The sequence below is a fragment of the Anabrus simplex genome, chromosome 8, assembly GCF_040414725.1.
Source record: "Anabrus simplex isolate iqAnaSimp1 chromosome 8, ASM4041472v1, whole genome shotgun sequence".
Taxonomy (NCBI): domain Eukaryota; kingdom Metazoa; phylum Arthropoda; class Insecta; order Orthoptera; family Tettigoniidae; genus Anabrus; species Anabrus simplex.
The window spans coordinates 223,195,047-223,214,495 of NC_090272.1; the positions used below are offsets into that span (position 1 = coordinate 223,195,047).

Here is a 19,449-nt window from a genome sequence, read left to right on the forward strand (position 1 = left end):
CTCTGCTGCGAGGGCAGGGCGTATTGCACCAGGCTCTGGCTGTAGTGTGAGACATTATTGTGTTAAAATAACTTTAGCAGAGCGTGGTTTTGATCCACGGACCTCTGTGTTATGGGCCCAGCACGCTTCCACTGCGGCACTCCGCTGCGACAGGAGCGCGACATTCTCCAGGCTGTGGCTGTAGTGAAAGAAATTATTGTGTTAAAATAAACTTAGCAGAGCGTGGTTTGGATCTACGGACCTCTGGGTTATGGGCCCAGCACGCTTCCACTGTGCCACTCTGCTGCTGTCAGAGCGCGTCTTGCTCGAGGCTCTGGCTGTAGTGCGAGACATTTTGTGTTGAAATAACTTTAGCAACGCGTGGTTTCGATCCACGGACCTCTGGGTTATAGGCCCAGCACGCTCCCAATGCGCCAAACTGCTGCTGTGACAGCGCGTCTTGCTCGAGGCTCTGGCTGTAGTGTGAGACATTTGCTGTTTAAATAACTTTAGCAGAGCCTGGATTCGATTCCCGGACCTCTGGGTTTTGGGCCAAAACGCTTCAACTGCGCCACTCTGCTGCTAGGGCTGCTCTGCTTTCTCCAGGCTCTGGCTGTAGAGTGAGACATTATTGTGTTAAAGTAACTTTTAGCAGAGCGTGGTTTCGATCCACGGACCTCTGGGTTATGGGCCCAGCACGCTTCCACTGCGCCACCCTGCTGCTGTGAGAACGCGACTTCCTCCAGGCTCTGGCTGTATTATGAGTCATTATTGTGTTAAGAAAAGGTTAGCAGACCGCGGTTTCGATCCACGGACCTCTGGGTTATGGGCCCAGCACGCTTCAACTGCGCCACTCTGCTACGAGAGCTGCGCTGCTTGCTCCAGGCTCTGGCTGTAGAGTGAGACATTTTTGTGTTAAAATAACTTTAGCAGAACATTGTTTCGATCCCCGGACCTCTGGGTTACGCGCCCAGCATGCCTCCACTGCGCCACTCTGCTGCGAGGGCAGTTCGTCTTGCACAAGTCTCTGGCTGTTGTGTGAGACATTTTGTGTTGAAATAACTTTAGCAGAGCGTGGATTCGATTCCCGGACCTCTGGGTTTTGGGCCAAAACGCTTCAACTGCGCCACTCTGCTGCTAGGGCTGCTCTGCTTTCTCCAGGCTCTGGCTGTAGAGTGAGACATTATTGTGTTAAAGTAACTTTTAGCAGAGCGTGGTTTAGATCCACGGACCTCTGGGTTATGGGCCCAGCACGCTTCCACTGCGCCACCCTGCTGCTATGAGAACGCGACTTCCTCCAGGCTCTGGCTGTATTATGAGTCATTATTGTGTTAAGAAAAGGTTAGCAGACCGCGGTTTCGATCCACGGTCCTCTGGGTTATGGGCCCAGCACGCTCCCACTGCGCCACTCTGCTGCTCTGAGAGCGCGTCTTGCTCGAGGCTGCGGCTGTAGTGTGAGACATTTTGTGTTGAAATAACTTTAGCAGGGCGTGGATTCGATCCACGGACCTCTGGGTTATGGGCCCAGCACGCTTAAACTGCGCCACTCTGCTGCGAGAGCTGCGCTGCTTGCTCCAGGCTCTGCCTGTAGAGTGAGACATTATTGTGTTAAAATAACTTCAGCTGTGCGTGGTTTCGATCCACGGACCTCTGGCTTATGGGCCCAACACGCTCCCACTGCGCCACTCTGCTGCGGCGAAAGCGCGTCTTGCTCGAGGCTCTGGCTGTAATGTGAAACATTTTGTGTTTAAATAAATTTAGCAGAGCGTGGATGCGATCCACGGACCTCTCGGTTATGGGCCCAGCACGCTTCAACTGCGCCTCTCTGCTGCGAGGGCTGCTCTGCTTTCTCCAGTTTCTGGCTGAAGAGTGAGACATTATTGTGTTAAAATAACTTCAGCTGAGCGTGGTTTCGATCCACGGACCTCTGGCTTATGGGCCCAACACGCTTCCACTGCGCCATCCTGCTGCTGTGTGAACGCGACTTCCTCCAGGCTCTGGCTGTATTCTGAGTCATTATTGTGTTAAGAAAAGTTAGCAGACCGCGGTTTCGATCCACGGACCTCTTGGTAATGGGCCCAGCAAGCGACCACTGCGGCACTCTGCTGCGGTAGCGTCGCGTCTTGCTGCAGGCTCTGGCTGTCGATTGAGACATTATTGTGTTAAAATAACTTCAGCTGAGCGTGGTTTCGATCCACGGACCTCTGGCTTATGGGCCCAACACGCTTCCACTGCGCCACTCTGCTGCTGTAAGAGCGCGACTTGCTTGAGGCTCTGGCTATGGTGTGAGACATTTTGTGTTGAAATAACTTTAGCACAGCGCGGTTTCGATCCACGGACATCTGGGTTATGGACCCAGCACGCATCCACTGCGCCACTCTGCTGCGTTGTGAGGGCGTCTTGCTCGAGGCTCTGGCCGTAGAGTGAGACATTTTGTGTTGAAATAACTTTAGCAGAGCGTGGTTTCGATCCACGGACCTCTGGGTTATGGGCCCAGCACGCTCCCACTGCGCCACTCTGCTGCGGTGATTGGGCGTCTTATACCAGGCTCTGGCTGTAGTTTGAGACGTTATTGTGTTACATAACTTTGGCAGAGCGTGGTTTCATTCCACGGACCTCTGGGTTGTGGGCCCAGCACGCTTCCACTGCGCCACTCTGCTGCGAGAACGTCGCATCTTGCTCCAGGCTCTGACTGTAGTGTGAGACATTATTGTGTTTTAGAACCGTTAGTAAAACGGTGTCTCGTAGCCCGGATATCTGGATTATCGGCCCGGCATGCTTCCACTGCGCTACTCTGCTGCGAGGGCAGGGCGTATATGCACCAGGCTCTGGCTGTAGTTTGAGACATTGTGTAGAAATATCTTTCGCAGAGCGTGGTCTCGATCCACGGACCTCTGGGTTATGGGCCCAGCACGCTTCCACTGCGCCACTCTGCTGCGAGAACGTCGCGTCTTGCTCCAGGCTCTGACTGTAGTGTGAGACATTATTGTGTTTTAAAACCGTTAGTAAAGCGGGGTCTCGTAGCCCGGACATCTGGATTATTGGCCCGGCATGCTTCCACTGCGTCCGCCTCTGTGGTGTAGTGGTTAGCGTGATTAGCTGCCACCCCCGGAGGTCCGGGTTCGATACCCGGCTCTGCCACGAAATTTGAAAAGTGGTACGAGGACTGGAACGGGGTCCACTCAGCCTCGGGAGGTCAACTGAGTAGAGGTGGGTTCGATTCCCATCTCAGCCAGCCTGGAAGTGGTTTTCCGTGGTTTCCCACTTCTCCTCCAGGCGAATGCCGGGGTGGTACCTAACTTAAGGCCACGGCCGCTTCCTTCTCTCTTCCTTGCCTATCCCTTCCAATCTTCCCATCCCTCACAAGGCCCCTGTTCAGCATAGCAGGTGAGGCCGCCTGGGCGAGGTACTGGTCATACTCCCCAGTTGTATCCCCTGACCAAGAGTCTGAAGCTCCAGGACACTGCCCTTGAGGCGGTAGAGGTGGGATCCCTCGCTAAGTCCGAGGGAAAAACCGAACCTGGGGGGTAAACAGATGATGGTGTTGATGATGCTTCCACTGCGCTACTCTGCTGCGAGGGCAGGGCGTATTGCACCAGGCTCTGGCTGTAGTGTGAGACATTATTGTGTTAAAATAACTTTAGCAGAGCGTGGTTTCGATCCACGGACCTCTGGGTTATGGGCCGAGCACGCTCCCACTGCACCACTGTGCTGCGGTGAGAGGGCGTCTTGCTCGAGGCTCTGGCTGTAGTGTGAGACATTTTGTGTTGAAACAACTTTAGCAGAGCGTGGTTTCGATCCACGGACCTCTGGGTTATGGGCCCAGCACGCTACCACTGTGCCACTCCGCTGCGGTGAGAGGGCGTCCTGCTCGAGGCTCTGGCTGTAGTGTGAGACATTTTGTGTTGAAATAACTCTAGCGGAGCATGGTTTCGACCCACGGACTTCTGGCTTTTCGAGCCAGCACGCTTCCACTGCGCAACTCCGCTGCGGTGATTGGGCGTCTTATACCAGTCTCTGGCTGTATTTTGAGACGTTATTGTGTTATGTAACTTTAGCAGAGCGTGGATTCATTCCACGGACCTCTGGGTTATGGGCCCAGCACGCTTCCACTGCGCCACTCTGCTGCGAGAACGTCGCGTCTTGCTCCAGTCTCTGACTGTAGTGTGAGATATTATTGTGTTTTAGAAACGTTAGTAAAACGGTGTCTCGTAGGACGGACATCTGGATTATCGGCCCGGCATGTTTCCACTGCGCTACTCTGCTGCGAGGGCAGAGCGTATTGCACCAGGCTCTGGCTGTAGTTTGAGACATTGTGTTGAAATAACTTGAGCAGAACGTGGATTCGATCCACGGACCTCTGGGTTATGGGCCCAGCACGCTTCAACTGCGCCACTCTGCTGCGAGCGTGCGCTGCTTGCTCCAGGCTCTGGCTGTAGAGTGAGACATTTTTGTATTAAAATACCTTTAGCAGAGCGTGGTTTCGATCCACGGACCTCTGGGTTATGGGCCCAGCACGCTTCCAATGCGCCACCCGGCTGCTGTGAGAGCGCGACTTCCTCCAGGCTCTGGCTGTATTATGAGTCATTATTGTGTTACGAAAACGTTAGCAGACCGCGGATTCGATCCACGGACCTCTGATTTATGGGCCCACAAGAGAACACTGCGGAACTCTGCTGCGAGGGGAGCGCGTCTTGCTCGAGGCTCTGGCTGTAGTGCGAGACATTTTGTGTTGAAATAACTTTAGCAGATCGCGGTTTCGATCCACGGACCTCTGGGTTATGGGCATAGCACGTTTCCACTGCCCCACTCTGCTGCGGTGAGAGCGCGTCTTGCTCGAGGCTGGGGCTGTAGTGTGAGACAATTTGTGTTGAAATAACTTTAGCAGAGCGTGGATTCGATCCACGGACCTCTGGGTTATGGGCCCAGCACGCTTCCACTGCGCGACCCTGCTGCTGTGAGAAGGCGACTTCCTCCAGGCTGTGGCTGTATTATGAGTCATTATTGTGTTAAGAAAACGTTAGCAGACCGCGGTTTCGATCCACGGACCTCTGAGTTATGGGCCCACAAGCGACCACTGCGGCACTCTGCTGCGAGGGGAGCGCGTCTTTCCCCAGGCTCTGGCTGTAGTGTGAGATATTATTGTGTTAAAATAAACTTAGCAGAGCGTGGTTTCGATCCACGGACCGCTGGGTTATGGGCCCACACGCTTCCACTGCGCCACTCTGCTGCGAGAACATCGCATCTTGCTCCAGGCTCTGACTGTAGTGTGAGACATTATTGTGTTTAAAAACGTTAGTAAAACGGGGTCTCGTCCCCCGGACATCTGGATTATTGGCCCGGCATGCTTCCACTGCGCTACTCTGCTGCGAGGGCAGGGCGTATTGCACCAGACTCAGGCTGTAGTGTGAGACATTATTGTGTTAAAATAACTTTAGCAGAGCGTGGTTTCGATCCACGGACCTCTGGGTTATGGGCCAAGCACGCTCCCACTGCGCCACTCTGCTGCGGTGAGATGGCATCTTGCTCGAGGCTCTGGCTGTAGTGTGAGACATTTTGTGTTGAAACAACTTTAGCAGAGCGCGGTTTCGATCCACGGACCTCTGGGTTATGGGCCCAGCACGCTTCCACTGCGCCACTCTGCTGCGAGAACGTCGCATCTTGCTCCAGGCTCTGACTGTAGTGTGAGACATTATTGTGTTTTAGAACCGTTAGTAAAACGGTGTCTCGTAGCCCGGACATCTGGATTATCGGCCCGGCATGCTTCCACTGCGCTACTCTGCTGCGAGGGGAGGGCGTATTGCACCAGGCTCTGGCTGTAGTTTGAGACATTGTGTTGAAATAACTTGAGAAGAGCGTGGATTCGATCCAAGGGCCTCTGGGTTATGGGCCCAGCACGCTTCAACTGCGCCACTCTGCTGCGAGCGTGCGCTGCTTGCTCCAGGCTCTGGCTGTAGAGTGAGACATTTTTGTATTAAAATACCTTTAGCAGAGCGTGGTTTCGATCCACGGACCTCTGGGTTATGGGCCCAGCACGCTTCCAATGCGCGACCCTGCTGCTGTGAGAGCGCGGCTTCCTCCAGGCTCTGGCTGTATTATGAGTCATTATTGTGTTAAGAAAACGTTAGCAGACCGCGGTTTCGATCCACGGACCTCTGATTTATGGACCCACAAGAGAACACTGCGGCACTCTGCTGCGAGGGGAGCGCGTCTTCCTGCAGGCTCTGGCTGTAGTGTGAGATATTATTGTGTTAAAATAAACTTAGCAGAGCGTGGTTTCGATCCACGGACCTCCGGGTTATGGGCCCAGCACGCTCCAACTGCGCCACTCTGCTGCTGTGAGAGCGCGTATTGCTCGAGGCACTGGCTGTAGCGTGTGACATTTTGTGTTGAAATAACTTAAGCAGAGCGTGGATTCGATCCACGGACGTCTGGGTTATGGGTCCAGCAGGCTTCAACTGCGCCACTCTGCTGCGAGCGCGGCGCTGCTTGCTCCAGGCTTGGATGTAGAGTGAGACATTATTGTGTTAAAATAACGTTAGCAGAGCGTGGTTTCAATCCACGGCCCTCTGGGTTATGGGCCCAGCACGCTTCCACTGCGCAACCCTGCTGCTATGAGAGCGCGTCTTGCTAGCTGCTCTGGCTGTGTTGTGAGACATTTTGTGTTGAAGTAACTTTAGCAGAGCGTGGTTTCGATCCACGGACCTCTGGTTTATGGGCCCAGCACGCTCCCACTGCGCCACTCTGCTGCGGTGATTGGGCGTCTTATACCAGGCTCGGGCTGTAGTTTGAGACGTTATTGTGTTATATAACATTGGCAGAGCGTGGTTTCATTCCACGGACCTTTGGGTTGTGGGCCCAGCACGCTTCCACTGCGCCACTCTGCTGCGAGAACGTCGCATCTTGCTCCAGGCTCTGACTGTAGTGTGAGACATTATTGTGTTTTACAACCGTTAGTAAAACGGTGTCTCGTAGCCCGGACATCTGGGTTATCGGCCCGGCATGCTTAAACAGCGCTACTCTGCTGCGAGGGCAGGGCGTATTGCACCAGGCTTTGTCTGTAGTTTGAGACATTGTGTTGAAACAACTTTAACAGAGCGTGGTTACGATCCACGGACCTCTGGGTTATGGGCCCAGCACGCTACCACTGTGCCACTCTGCTGCGGTGAGAGGGCGTCCTGCTCGAGGCTCTGGCTGTAGTGTGAGACGTTTTGTGTTGAAATAACATTAGCGGAGCATGGTTTCGACCCACGGACTTCTGGCTTTTCACCCAAGCACGCTTCCACTGCGCCACTCTGCTGCGGTGATTGGGCGTCTTATACCAGGCTCTGGCTGTATTTTGAGACGTTATTGTGTTATGTAACTTTAGCAGAACGTGGTTTCATTCCACGGACCTCTGGGTTATGGGCCCAGCACGCTTCCACTGCGCCACTCTGCTGCGAGAACGTCGCATCTTGCTCCAGGCTCTGACTGTAGTGTGAGACATTATTGTGTTTTAGAACCGTTAGTAAAACGGTGTCTCGTAGCCCGGACATCTGGATTATCGGCCCGGCATGCTTCCACTGCGCTACTCTGCTGCGAGGGCAGGGCGTATTGCACCAGACTCTGGCTGTAGTTTGAGACATTGTGTTGAAATAACTTGAGCAGAGCGTGGATTCGATCCACGCACCTCTGGGTTATGGGCCCAGCACGCTTCAACTGCGCCACTCTGCTGCGAGAACACCGCATGTTGATCCAGGCTCTGACTGTAGTGTGAGACATTATTGTGTTTAAAAACGTTAGTAAAACGGGGTCTCGTCCCCCGTACATCTGGATTATTTGTCAAGCATGCTTCCACTGCGCTACTCGGCTGCGAGTGCAGGTCGTCTTGCTCGAGGCTCTGGCTGTAGTGCGAGAAATTTTGTGTTGAAATAACTTTAGCAGAGCGTGGTTTCGATCCACGGAACTCTGGGTTATGGGCCCAGCACGTTTCCACTGCCCCACTCTGCTGCGGTGAGAGCGCGTCTTGCTCGAGGCTCGGGCTGTAGTGTGGGACAATTTGTGTTGAAATAACTTTAGCAGAGCGTGGATTCGATCCACGGACCTCTGGGTTATGGGCCCAGCATGCTTCCACTGCGCGACCCTGCTGCTGTGAGAACGCGACTTCTTCCAGGCTCTGGCTGTATTATGAGTCATTATTGTGTTAAGAAAACGTTAGCAGACCGCGGTTTCGATCCATGGACCTCTGAGTTATGGGCCCACAAGCGACCACTGCGGCACTCTGCTGCGAGGGGAGCGCGTCTTTCCCCAGGATCTGGCTGTAGTGTGAGATATTATTGTGTTAAAATAAACTTAGCAGAGCGTGGTTTCGATCCACGGACCTCTGGGTTATGGGCCCAGCACGCTCCCACTGCGCCACTTTGCTGCGAGAAGGTCGCATCTTGCTCCAGGCTATGACTGTAGTGTGAGACATTATTGTGTTTAAATAAAACGGGGTCTCGTCCCCCGGACATCTGGATTATCGGCCCGGGATGTTTCCACTGCGCTAATCTGCTGCGAGGGGAAAGGCGTATTGCACCAGGCTCTGGCCGTAGTGTGAGACATTATTGTGTTAAAATAACTTCAGCAGAGCGTGGTTTCGATCCACGGACCTCTGGGCTATGGGCCCAGCACGCTTCCACTGCGCCACTCTGCTGCTGTGAGAGCGCGACTTGCTCGAGGCTCTGGCTGTGGTGTGAGACATTTTGTGTTGAAATAACTTTAGCAGAGCGTGGTTTCGATCCACGGACCTCTGGGTTATGGGCCCAGCACGCTACCACTGTGCCACTCAGCTGCGGTGAGAGGGCGTCCTGCTCGAGGCTCTGGCTGTAGTGTGAGACATTTTGTGTTGAAATAACTTTAGCGGAGCATGGTTTCGACCGACGGACTTCTGGCTTTTCGCCCCAGCACGCTTCCACTGCGCCACTCTGCTGCGGTGATTGGGCGTCTTATACCAGGCTCTGGCTGTATTTTGAGACTTTATTGTGTTATGTAACTTTAGCAGAGCGTGGTTTCATTCCACGGACCTCTGGGTTATGGGCCCAGCACGCTTCCACTGCGCCACTCTGCTGCGAGAACGTCGCATCTTGCTCCAGGCTCTGACTGCAGTGTGAGACATTATTGTGTTTTAGAACCGTTAGTAAAACGGTGTCTCGTAGCCCGGACATCTGGATTATCGGCCCGGCATGCTTCCACTGCGCTACTCTGCTGCGAGGGCAAGGCGTATTGCACCAGGCTCTGGCTGTAGTTTGAGACATTGTGTTGAAATAACTTTAGCAGAGCGTGGTTTCAATCCACGGACCTCTGGGTTATGGGCCCAGCACGCTTCCAATGCGCCACCCTGTTGCTGTGAGAGCGCGACTTCCTCCAGGCCCTGGCTGTATTATGAGTCATTATTGTGTTAAGAAAACGTTAGCAGACCGCGGTTTCGATCCACGGACCTCTGATTTATGGGCCCACAAGAGAACACTGCGGCACTCTGCTGCGAGGGGAGCGAGTCTTCCTCCAGGCTCTGGCTGTAGTGTGAGATATTATTGTGTTAAAATAAACTTAGCAGAGCGTGGTTTCGATCCACGGACCTCTGGGTTATGGGCCCAGCACGCTTCCACTGCGCCACTCTGCTGCGAGAACACCGCATGTTGATCCAGGCTCTCACTGTAGTGTGAGACATTATTGTGTTTAAAAACGTTACTAAAACGGGGTCTCGTCCCCCGGACATCTGGATTACTTGTCAATCATGCTTCCACTGCGCTACTCGGCTGCGAGTGCAGGGCGTCTTGCTCGAGGCTCTGGCTGTAGTGCGAGTCATTTTGTGTTGAAATAACTTTAGCAGAGCGTGGTTTCGATCCACGGACCTCTGGGTTATGGGCCCAGCACGCTCCCACTGCGCCACTCTGCTGCTGTGAGAGCGCGTCTTGCTCGAGGCACTGGCTGTAGTGTGAGACATTTTGTGTTGAAATAACTTTAGCAGAGCGTGGATTCGACCCACGGACCTCTGGGTTATGGGCCCAGCAGGCTTCAACTGCGCCACTCTGCTGCGAGAGCGGCGCTGCTTGCTCCAGGCTCTGGCTGTAGAGTGAGACATTATTGTGTTAAAATAAATTTAGCAGAGCGTGGTTTCGATCCACGGACATGTGGGTTATGGGCCCAGCACGCTTCCACTGCGCCACTCTGCTGCTGTGAGAGCGCGACTTGCTCGAGGCTCTGGCTGCGGTGTGAGACATTTTGTATTGAAATAACTTTAGCAGAGCGTGGTTTCGATCCACGGATCTCTGGGTTATGGGCCCAGCACGCTTCCACTGCGCCACTCCGCTGCGAGAACGTCGCGTCTTGCTCCAGGCTCTGACTGTACTGTGAGACATAATTGTGTTTTAAAACCGTTAGTAAAACGAGGTCTCGCAGCCCGGACATCTGGATTATTGGCCCGGCATGCTTCCACTGCGCTACTCTGCTGCGAGGGCAGGGCGTATTGCACCAGGCTCTGGCTGTAGTGTGAAACATTATTGTGTTAAAATAACTTTAGCAGAGCGTGGTTTCGATCCACGGACCTCTGGGTTATGGGCCCAGCACGCTACCACTGTGCCACTCTGCTGCGGTGGGAGGGCGTCCTGCTCGAGGCTCTGGCTGTAGTGTGAGACATTTTGTGTTGAAATAACTTTAGCAGAGCGTGGTTTCGATCCACGGACCTCTGGGTTATGGGCCCAGCACGCTTCCACTGCGCCACTCTGCTGCGGTGATTGGGCGTCTTATACCAGGCTCTGGCTGTAGTTTGAGACGTTATTGTGTTATGTAACTTTAGCAGAGCGTGGTTTCATTCCACGGACCTCTGGGTTATGGGCCCAGCACGCTTCTAATGCGCCACTCTGCTGCGAGAACGTCGCATCTTGCTCCAGGATCTGACTGTAGTGTGAGACATTATTGTGTTTAAAAACGTTAGTAAAACGGGGTCTCGTCCCCCGGACATCTGGCCTATCGCCCCGGGATGTTTCCACTGCGCTAATCTGCTGCGAGGGGAAGGGCGTATTGCACCAGGCTCTGGCTGTGGTGTGAGACATTATTGTGTTAAAATAACTTTAGCAGAGCGTGGTTTCGATCCACGGACCTCTGGGTTATTGGCCCAGCACGCTACAACTGCGCCACTCTGCTGCGGTGAGAGGGCGTCTTACTCGAGGCTCTGGCTGTGGTGTGAGACAATTTGTGTTGAAATAACTTTAGCAGAGCGTGGTTCGATCCACGGACCTCTGGGTTATGGGCCCAGCACGCTTCCACTGCTCCACTCTGCTGCGAGAACGTCGCGTCTTGCTCCAGGCTCTGACTGTAGTGTGAGACATTGTTGTGTTTTAAAACCGTTAGTAAAACGGGGTCTCGTAGCCCGGACATCTGGATTATTGGCCCGGCATGCTTCCACTGCGCTACTCAGCTGCGAGCGCAGGGCGTATTGCACCAGGCTCTGGCTGTAGTGTGAGACATTATTGTGTTAAAATAACTTTAGCAGAGCGTGGTTTCGATCCACGGACCTCTGGGTTATGGGCCCAGCACGCTCCCACTGCGCCACTCTGCTGCGGTGAGAGGGCGTCTTGCTCGAGGCTCTGGCTGTAGTGTGAGACATTTTGTGTTGAAACAATTTAGCAGAAAGTGGTTTCGATCAACGGACCTCTGGGTTATGGGCCCAGCACGCTACCACTGTGCCACTCTGCTGCGGTGAGAGGGCGTCCTGCTCGATGCTCTGGCTGTAGTGTGAGACATTTTGTGTTGAAATAACTTTAGCGGAGCATGGTTTCGACCTACGGACTTCTGGCTTATCGCCAAAGCACGCTTCGACTGCGCCACTCTGCTGCGGTGATTGGGCGTCTTATACCAGGCTCTGGCTGTATTTTGAGACGTTATTGTGTTATGTAACTTTAGCAGAGCGTGGTTTTATTCCACGGACCTCTGGGTTATGGGCCCAGCCCGCTTCCACTGCGCCACTCTGCTGCGAGAACGTCGCATCTTGCTCCAGGCTCTGACTGTAGTGTGAGACATTATTGTGTTTTAGAACTGTTAATAAAACGGTGTCTCGTAGCCCGGATATCTGGATTATCGGCCCGGCATGCTTAAAATGCGCTACACTGCTGCAAGGGCAGGGCGTATTGCACCAGGCTCTAGCTGTAGTGTGAGACATTATTGTGTTAAAATAACTTTAGCAGAGCGTGGTTTCGATCCACGGACCTCTGGGTTATGGGCCCAGCACGCTCCCACTGCGCCACTCTGCTGCGGTGAGAGGGCGTCTTGCTCGAGGCTCTGGCTGTAGTGTGAGACATTTTGTGTTGAAACAACTTGAGCAGAGCGTGGATTCGATCCACGGACCTCTGGGTTATGGGCCCAGCACGCTTCAACTGCGCCACTCTGCTGCGAGAACACCGCATGTTGATCCAGGCTCTGACTGTAGTGTGAGACATTATTGTGTTTAAAAACGTTAGTAAAACTGGGTCTCGTCCCCCGGACATCTGGATTATTTGTCAGGCATGCTTCCACTGCGCTACTCGGCTGCGAGTGCAGGTCGTCTTGCTCGAGGCTCTGGCTGTAGTGCGAGAAATTTTGTGTTGAAATAACTTTAGCAGAGCGTGGTTTCGATCCACGGAACTCTGGGTTATGGGCCCAGCACGTTTCCACTGCCCCACTCTGCTGCGGTGAGAGCGCGTCTTGCTCGAGGCTCGGGCTGTAGTGTGGGACAATTTGTGTTGAAATAACTTTAGCAGAGCGTGGATTCGATCCACGGACCTCTGGGTTATGGGCCCAGCACGCTTCCACTGCGCGACCCTGCTGCTGTGAGAACGCGACTTCTTCCAGGCTCTGGCTGTATTATGAGTCATTATTGTGTTAAGAAAACGTTAGCAGACCGCGGTTTCGATCCATGGACCTCTGAGTTATGGGCCCACAAGCGACCACTGCGGCACTCTGCTGCGAGGGGAGCGCGTCTTTCCCCATGATCTGGCTGTAGTGTGAGATATTATTGTGTTAAAATAAACTTAGCAGAGCGTGGTTTCGATCCACGGACCTCTGGGTAATGGGCCCAGCACGCTCCCACTGCGCCACTTTGCTGCGAGAACGTCGCATCTTGCTCCAGGCTATGACTGTAGTGTGAGACATTATTGTGTTTAAATAAAACGGGGTCTCGTCCCCCGGACATCTGGATTATCGGCCCGGGATGCTTCCACTGCGCTAATCTGCTGCGAGGGGAAGGGCGTATTGCACCAGGCTCTGGCCGTAGTGTGAGACATTATTGTGTTAAAATAACTTCAGCAGAGCGTGGTTTCGATCCACGGACCTCTGGGTTATTGTCCCAGTACGCTTCCACTGCGCCACTCTGCTGCTGTGAGAGCGCGACTTGCTCGAGGCTCTGGCTGTGGTGTGAGATATTATTGTGTTAAAATAAACTTAGCAGAGCGTGGTTTCGATCCACGGACCTCTGGGTTATGGGCCCAGCACGCTTCCACTGCGCCACTCTGCTGCGAGAACACCGCATGTTGATCCAGGCTCTCACTGTAGTGTGAGACATTATTGTGTTTAAAAACGTTACTAAAACGGGGTCTCGTCCCCCGGACATCTGGATTACTTGTCAGGCATGCTTCCACTGCGCTACTCGGCTGCGAGTGCAGGGCGTCTTGCTCGAGGCTCTGGCTGTAGTGCGAGTCATTTTGTGTTGAAATAACTTCAGCAGAGCGTGGTTTCGATCCACGGACCTCTGGGTTATAGGCCCAGCACGCTCCCACTGCGCCACTCTGCTGCTGTGAGAGGGCGCCTTGCTCGAGGCACTGGCTGTAGTGTGAGACATTTTGTGTTGAAATAACTTTAGCAGAGCTTGGATTCGACCCACGGACCTCTGGGTTATGGGCCCAGCAGGCTTCAACTGCGCCACTCTGCTGCGAGAGCGGCGCTGCGTGCTCCAGGCTCTGGCTGTAGAGTGAGACATTATTGTGTTAAAATAAATTTAGCAGAGCGTGGTTTCGATCCACGGACATCTGGGTTATGGGCCCAGCACGCTTCCACTTCGCCACTCTGCTGCTGTGAGAGCGCGACTTGCTCGAGGCTCTGGCTGTGGTGTGAGACATTTTGTGTTGAAATAACTTTAGCAGAGCGTGGTTTCGATCCACGGATCTCTGGGTTATGGGCCCTGCACGCTTCCACTGCGCCACTCCGCTGCGAGAACGTCGCGTCTTGCTCCAGGCTCTGACTGTAGTGTGAGACATTATTGTGTTTTAAAACCGTTAGTAAAACGGGGTCTCGCAGCCCGGACATCTGGATTATTGGCCCGGCATGCTTCCACTGCGCTACTCTGCTGCGAGGGGAGGGCGTATTGCACCAGGCTCTGGCTGTAGTGTGAGACATTATTGTGTTAAAATAACTTTAGCAGAGCGTGGTTTCGATCCACGGACCTCTGGGTTATGGGCCCAGCACGCTACCACTGTGCCACTCTGCTGCGGTGAGAGGGCGTCCTGCTCGAGGCTCTGGCTGTAGTGTGAGACATTTTGTGTTGAAATAACTTTAGCGGAGCATGGTTTCGACCGACGGACTTCTGGCTTTTCGCCCCAGCACGCTTCCACTGCGCCACTCTGCTGCGGTGATTGGGCGTCTTATACCAGGCTCTGGCTGTATTTTGAGACTTTATTGTGTTATGTAACTTTAGCAGAGCGTGGTTTCATTCCACGGACCTCTGGGTTATGGGCCCAGCACGCTTCCACTGCGCCACTCTGCTGCGAGAACGTCGCATCTTGCTCCAGGCTCTGACTGCAGTGTGAGACATTATTGTGTTTTAGAACCGTTAGTAAAACGGTGTCTCGTAGCCCGGACATCTGGATTATCGGCCCGGCATGCTTCCACTGCGCTACTCTGCTGCGAGGGCAAGGCGTATTGCACCAGGCTCTGGCTGTAGTTTGAGACATTGTGTTGAAATAACTTTAGCAGAGCGTGGATTCGATCCACGGACCTCTGGGTTATGGGCCCAGCACGCTTCAACTGCGCCACTCTGCTACGAGCGTGCGCTGCTTGCTCCAGGCTCTGGCTGTAGAGTGAGACATTTTTGTATTAAAATACCTTTAGCAGAGCGTGGTTTCAATCCACGGACCTCTGGGTTATGGGCCCAGCACGCTTCCAATGCGCCACCCTGTTGCTGTGAGAGCGCGACTTCCTCCAGGCTCTGGCTGTATTATGAGTCATTATTGTGTTAAGAAAACGTTAGCAGACCGCGGTTTCGATCCACGGACCTCTGATTTATGGGCCCACAAGAGAACACTGCGGCACTCTGCTGCGAGGGGAGCGAGTCTTCCTCCAGGCTCTGGCTGTAGTGTGAGATATTATTGTGTTAAAATAAACTTAGCAGAGCGTGGTTTCGATCCACGGACCTCTGGGTTATGGGCCCAGCACGCTTCCACTGCGCCACTCTGCTGCGAGAACACCGCATGTTGATCCAGGCTCTCACTGTAGTGTGAGACATTATTGTGTTTAAAAACGTTACTAAAACGGGGTCTCGTCCCCCGGACATCTGGATTACTTGTCAGGCATGCTTCCACTGCGCTACTCGGCTGCGAGTGCAGGGCGTCTTGCTCGAGGCTCTGGCTGTAGTGCGAGTCATTTTGTGTTGAAATAACTTCAGCAGAGCGTGGTTTCGATCCACGGACCTCTGGGTTATAGGCCCAGCACGCTCCCACTGCGCCACTCTGCTGCTGTGAGAGGGCGCCTTGCTCGAGGCACTGGCTGTAGTGTGAGACATTTTGTGTTGAAATAACTTTAGCAGAGCTTGGATTCGACCCACGGACCTCTGGGTTATGGGCCCAGCAGGCTTCAACTGCGCCACTCTGCTGCGAGAGCGGCGCTGCGTGCTCCAGGCTCTGGCTGTAGAGTGAGACATTATTGTGTTAAAATAAATTTAGCAGAGCGTGGTTTCGATCCACGGACATCTGGGTTATGGGCCCAGCACGCTCCCACTGCGCCACTCTGCTGCTGTGAGAGGGCGCCTTGCTCGAGGCACTGGCTGTAGTGTGAGACATTTTGTGTTGAAATAACTTTAGCAGAGCTTGGATTCGTCCCCCGGACATCTGGCTTATCGGCCCGGGATGTTTCCACTGCGCTAATCTGCTGCGAGGGGAAGGGCGTATTGCACCAGGCTCTGGCTGTGGTGTGAGACATTATTGTGTTAAAATAACTTTAGCAGAGCGTGGTTTCGATCCACGGATCTCTGGGTTATGGGCCCAGCACGCTTCCACTGCGCCACTCCGCTGCGAGAACGTCGCGTCTTGCTCCAGGCTCTGACTGTAGTGTGAGACATTATTGTGTATTTAAACCGTTAGTAAAACGGGGTCTCGCAGCCCGGACATCTGGATTATTGGCCCGGCATGCTTCCACTGCGCTACTCTGCTGCGAGGGCAGGGCGTGTTGCACCAGGCTCTGGCTGTAGTGTGAGACATTATTTTGTTAAAATAACTTTAGCAGAGCGTGGTTTCGATCCACGGCCCTCTGGGTTATGGGCCCAGCACGCTACCACTGTGCCACACTGCTGCGGTGGGGGGGCGTCCTGCTCGAGGCTCTGGCTGTAGTGTGAGACATTTTGTGTTGAAATAACTTTAGCGGAGCATGGTTTCGACCGACGGACTTCTGGCTTTTCGCCCCAGCACGCTTCCACTGCGCCACTCTGCTGCGGTGATTGGGCGTCTTATACCAGGCTCTGGCTGTATTTTGAGACTTTATTGTGTTATGTAACTTTAGCAGAGCGTGGTTTCATTCCACGGACCTCTGGGTTATGGGCCCAGCACGCTTCCACTGCGCCACTCTGCTGCGAGAACGTCGCATCTTGCTCCAGGCTCTGACTGCAGTGTGAGACATTATTGTGTTTTAGAACCGTTAGTAAAACGGTGTCTCGTAGCCCGGACATCTGGATTATCGGCCCGGCATGCTTCCACTGCGCTACTCTGCTGCGAGGGCAAGGCGTATTGCACCAGGCTCTGGCTGTAGTTTGAGACATTGTGTTGAAATAACTTTAGCAGAGCGTGGTTTCAATCCACGGACCTCTGGGTTATGGGCCCAGCACGCTTCCAATGCGCCACCCTGTTGCTGTGAGAGCGCGACTTCCTCCAGGCCCTGGCTGTATTATGAGTCATTATTGTGTTAAGAAAACGTTAGCAGACCGCGGTTTCGATCCACGGACCTCTGATTTATGGGCCCACAAGAGAACACTGCGGCACTCTGCTGCGAGGGGAGCGAGTCTTCCTCCAGGCTCTGGCTGTAGTGTGAGATATTATTGTGTTAAAATAAACTTAGCAGAGCGTGGTTTCGATCCACGGACCTCTGGGTTATGGGCCCAGCACGCTTCCACTGCGCCACTCTGCTGCGAGAACACCGCATGTTGATCCAGGCTCTCACTGTAGTGTGAGACATTATTGTGTTTAAAAACGTTACTAAAACGGGGTCTCGTCCCCCGGACATCTGGATTACTTGTCAATCATGCTTCCACTGCGCTACTCGGCTGCGAGTGCAGGGCGTCTTGCTCGAGGCTCTGGCTGTAGTGCGAGTCATTTTGTGTTGAAATAACTTTAGCAGAGCGTGGTTTCGATCCACGGACCTCTGGGTTATGGGCCCAGCACGCTCCCACTGCGCCACTCTGCTGCTGTGAGAGCGCGTCTTGCTCGAGGCACTGGCTGTAGTGTGAGACATTTTGTGTTGAAATAACTTTAGCAGAGCGTGGATTCGACCCACGGACCTCTGGGTTATGGGCCCAGCAGGCTTCAACTGCGCCACTCTGCTGCGAGAGCGGCGCTGCTTGCTCCAGGCTCTGGCTGTAGAGTGAGACATTATTGTGTTAAAATAAATTTAGCAGAGCGTGGTTTCGATCCACGGACATGTGGGTTATGGGCCCAGCACGCTTCCACTGCGCCACTCTGCTGCTGTGAGAGCGCGACTTGCTCGAGGCTCTGGCTGCGGTGTGAGACATTTTGTATTGAAATAACTTTAGCAGAGCGTGGTTTCGATCCACGGATCTCTGGGTTATGGGCCCAGCACGCTTCCACTGCGCCACTCCGCTGCGAGAACGTCGCGTCTTGCTCCAGGCTCTGACTGTACTGTGAGACATAATTGTGTTTTAAAACCGTTAGTAAAACGAGGTCTCGCAGCCCGGACATCTGGATTATTGGCCCGGCATGCTTCCACTGCGCTACTCTGCTGCGAGGGCAGGGCGTATTGCACCAGGCTCTGGCTGTAGTGTGAAACATTATTGTGTTAAAATAACTTTAGCAGAGCGTGGTTTCGATCCACGGACCTCTGGGTTATGGGCCCAGCACGCTACCACTGTGCCACTCTGCTGCGGTGGGAGGGCGTCCTGCTCGAGGCTCTGGCTGTAGTGTGAGACATTTTGTGTTGAAATAACTTTAGCAGAGCGTGGTTTCGATCCACGGACCTCTGGGTTATGGGCCCAGCACGCTTCCACTGCGCCACTCTGCTGCGGTGATTGGGCGTCTTATACCAGGCTCTGGCTGTAGTTTGAGACGTTATTGTGTTATGTAACTTTAGCAGAGCGTGGTTTCATTCCACGGACCTCTGGGTTATGGGCCCAGCACGCTTCTAATGCGCCACTCTGCTGCGAGAACGTCGCATCTTGCTCCAGGATCTGACTGTAGTGTGAGACATTATTGTGTTTAAAAACGTTAGTAAAACGGGGTCTCGTCCCCCGGACATCTTGATAATTTGTCAGGCATGCTTCCACTGCGCTACTCTGCTGCGACCGCACGGCGTCTTGCTCGAGGCTCTGGCTGTAGTGCGAGTCATTTTGTGTTGAAATAACTTTAGCAGAGCGTGGTTTCGATCCACGGACCTCTGGGTTATGGGCCCACACGCTTCCGCTGCGCCACTCTGCTGCGAGAACATCGCATCTTGCTCCAGGCTCTGACTGTAGTGTGAGACATTATTGTGTTTATAAACGTTAGTAAAACGTGGTCTCGTCCCCCGGACCTCTGGATTATTGGACAGGCATGCTTCCACTGCGCTACTCGGCTGCGAGTGCAGGGCGTCTTGCTCGAGGCTCTGGCTGTAGTGCGAGACATTTTGTGTTGAAATAAATTTAGCAGAGCGTGGTTTCGAACCACGGACCTCTGGGTTATGGGCCCAGCACGTTTCCACTGCCCCACTTTGCTGCGGTGAGAGCGCGTCTTGCTCGAGGCTCGGGCTGTAGTGTGAGACAATTTGTGTTGAAATAACTTTAGCAGAGCGTGGATTCAATCCACGGACCTCTGGGTTATGGGCCCAGCACGGTTCCACTGCGCGACCCTGCTGCTGTGAGAACGCGACGTCCTCCAGGCTCTGGCTGTATTATGAGTCATTATTGTGTTAAGAAAACGTTAGCAGACCGCGGTTTCGATCCACGGACCTCTGAGTTATGGGCCCACAAGCGACCACTGCGGCACTCTGCTGCGACGGGAGCGCGTCTTT

General features: G+C 53.7%; 2 non-coding genes across 2 annotated transcripts; both read right to left on the reverse strand.

The window, feature by feature from the left end:
- Window positions 1-13,690: 13,690 nt before the first annotated feature.
- On the reverse strand, window positions 13,691-13,762 carry TRNAI-UAU (transfer RNA isoleucine (anticodon UAU)). Its single transcript has one exon. It is a non-coding gene; the product is annotated as a tRNA-Ile (tRNA).
- Window positions 13,763-15,625: 1,863 nt separating this feature from the next.
- TRNAI-UAU (transfer RNA isoleucine (anticodon UAU)) lies at window positions 15,626-15,697 on the reverse strand. The gene has a single exon. It is a non-coding gene; the product is annotated as a tRNA-Ile (tRNA).
- Window positions 15,698-19,449: the final 3,752 nt, after the last annotated feature.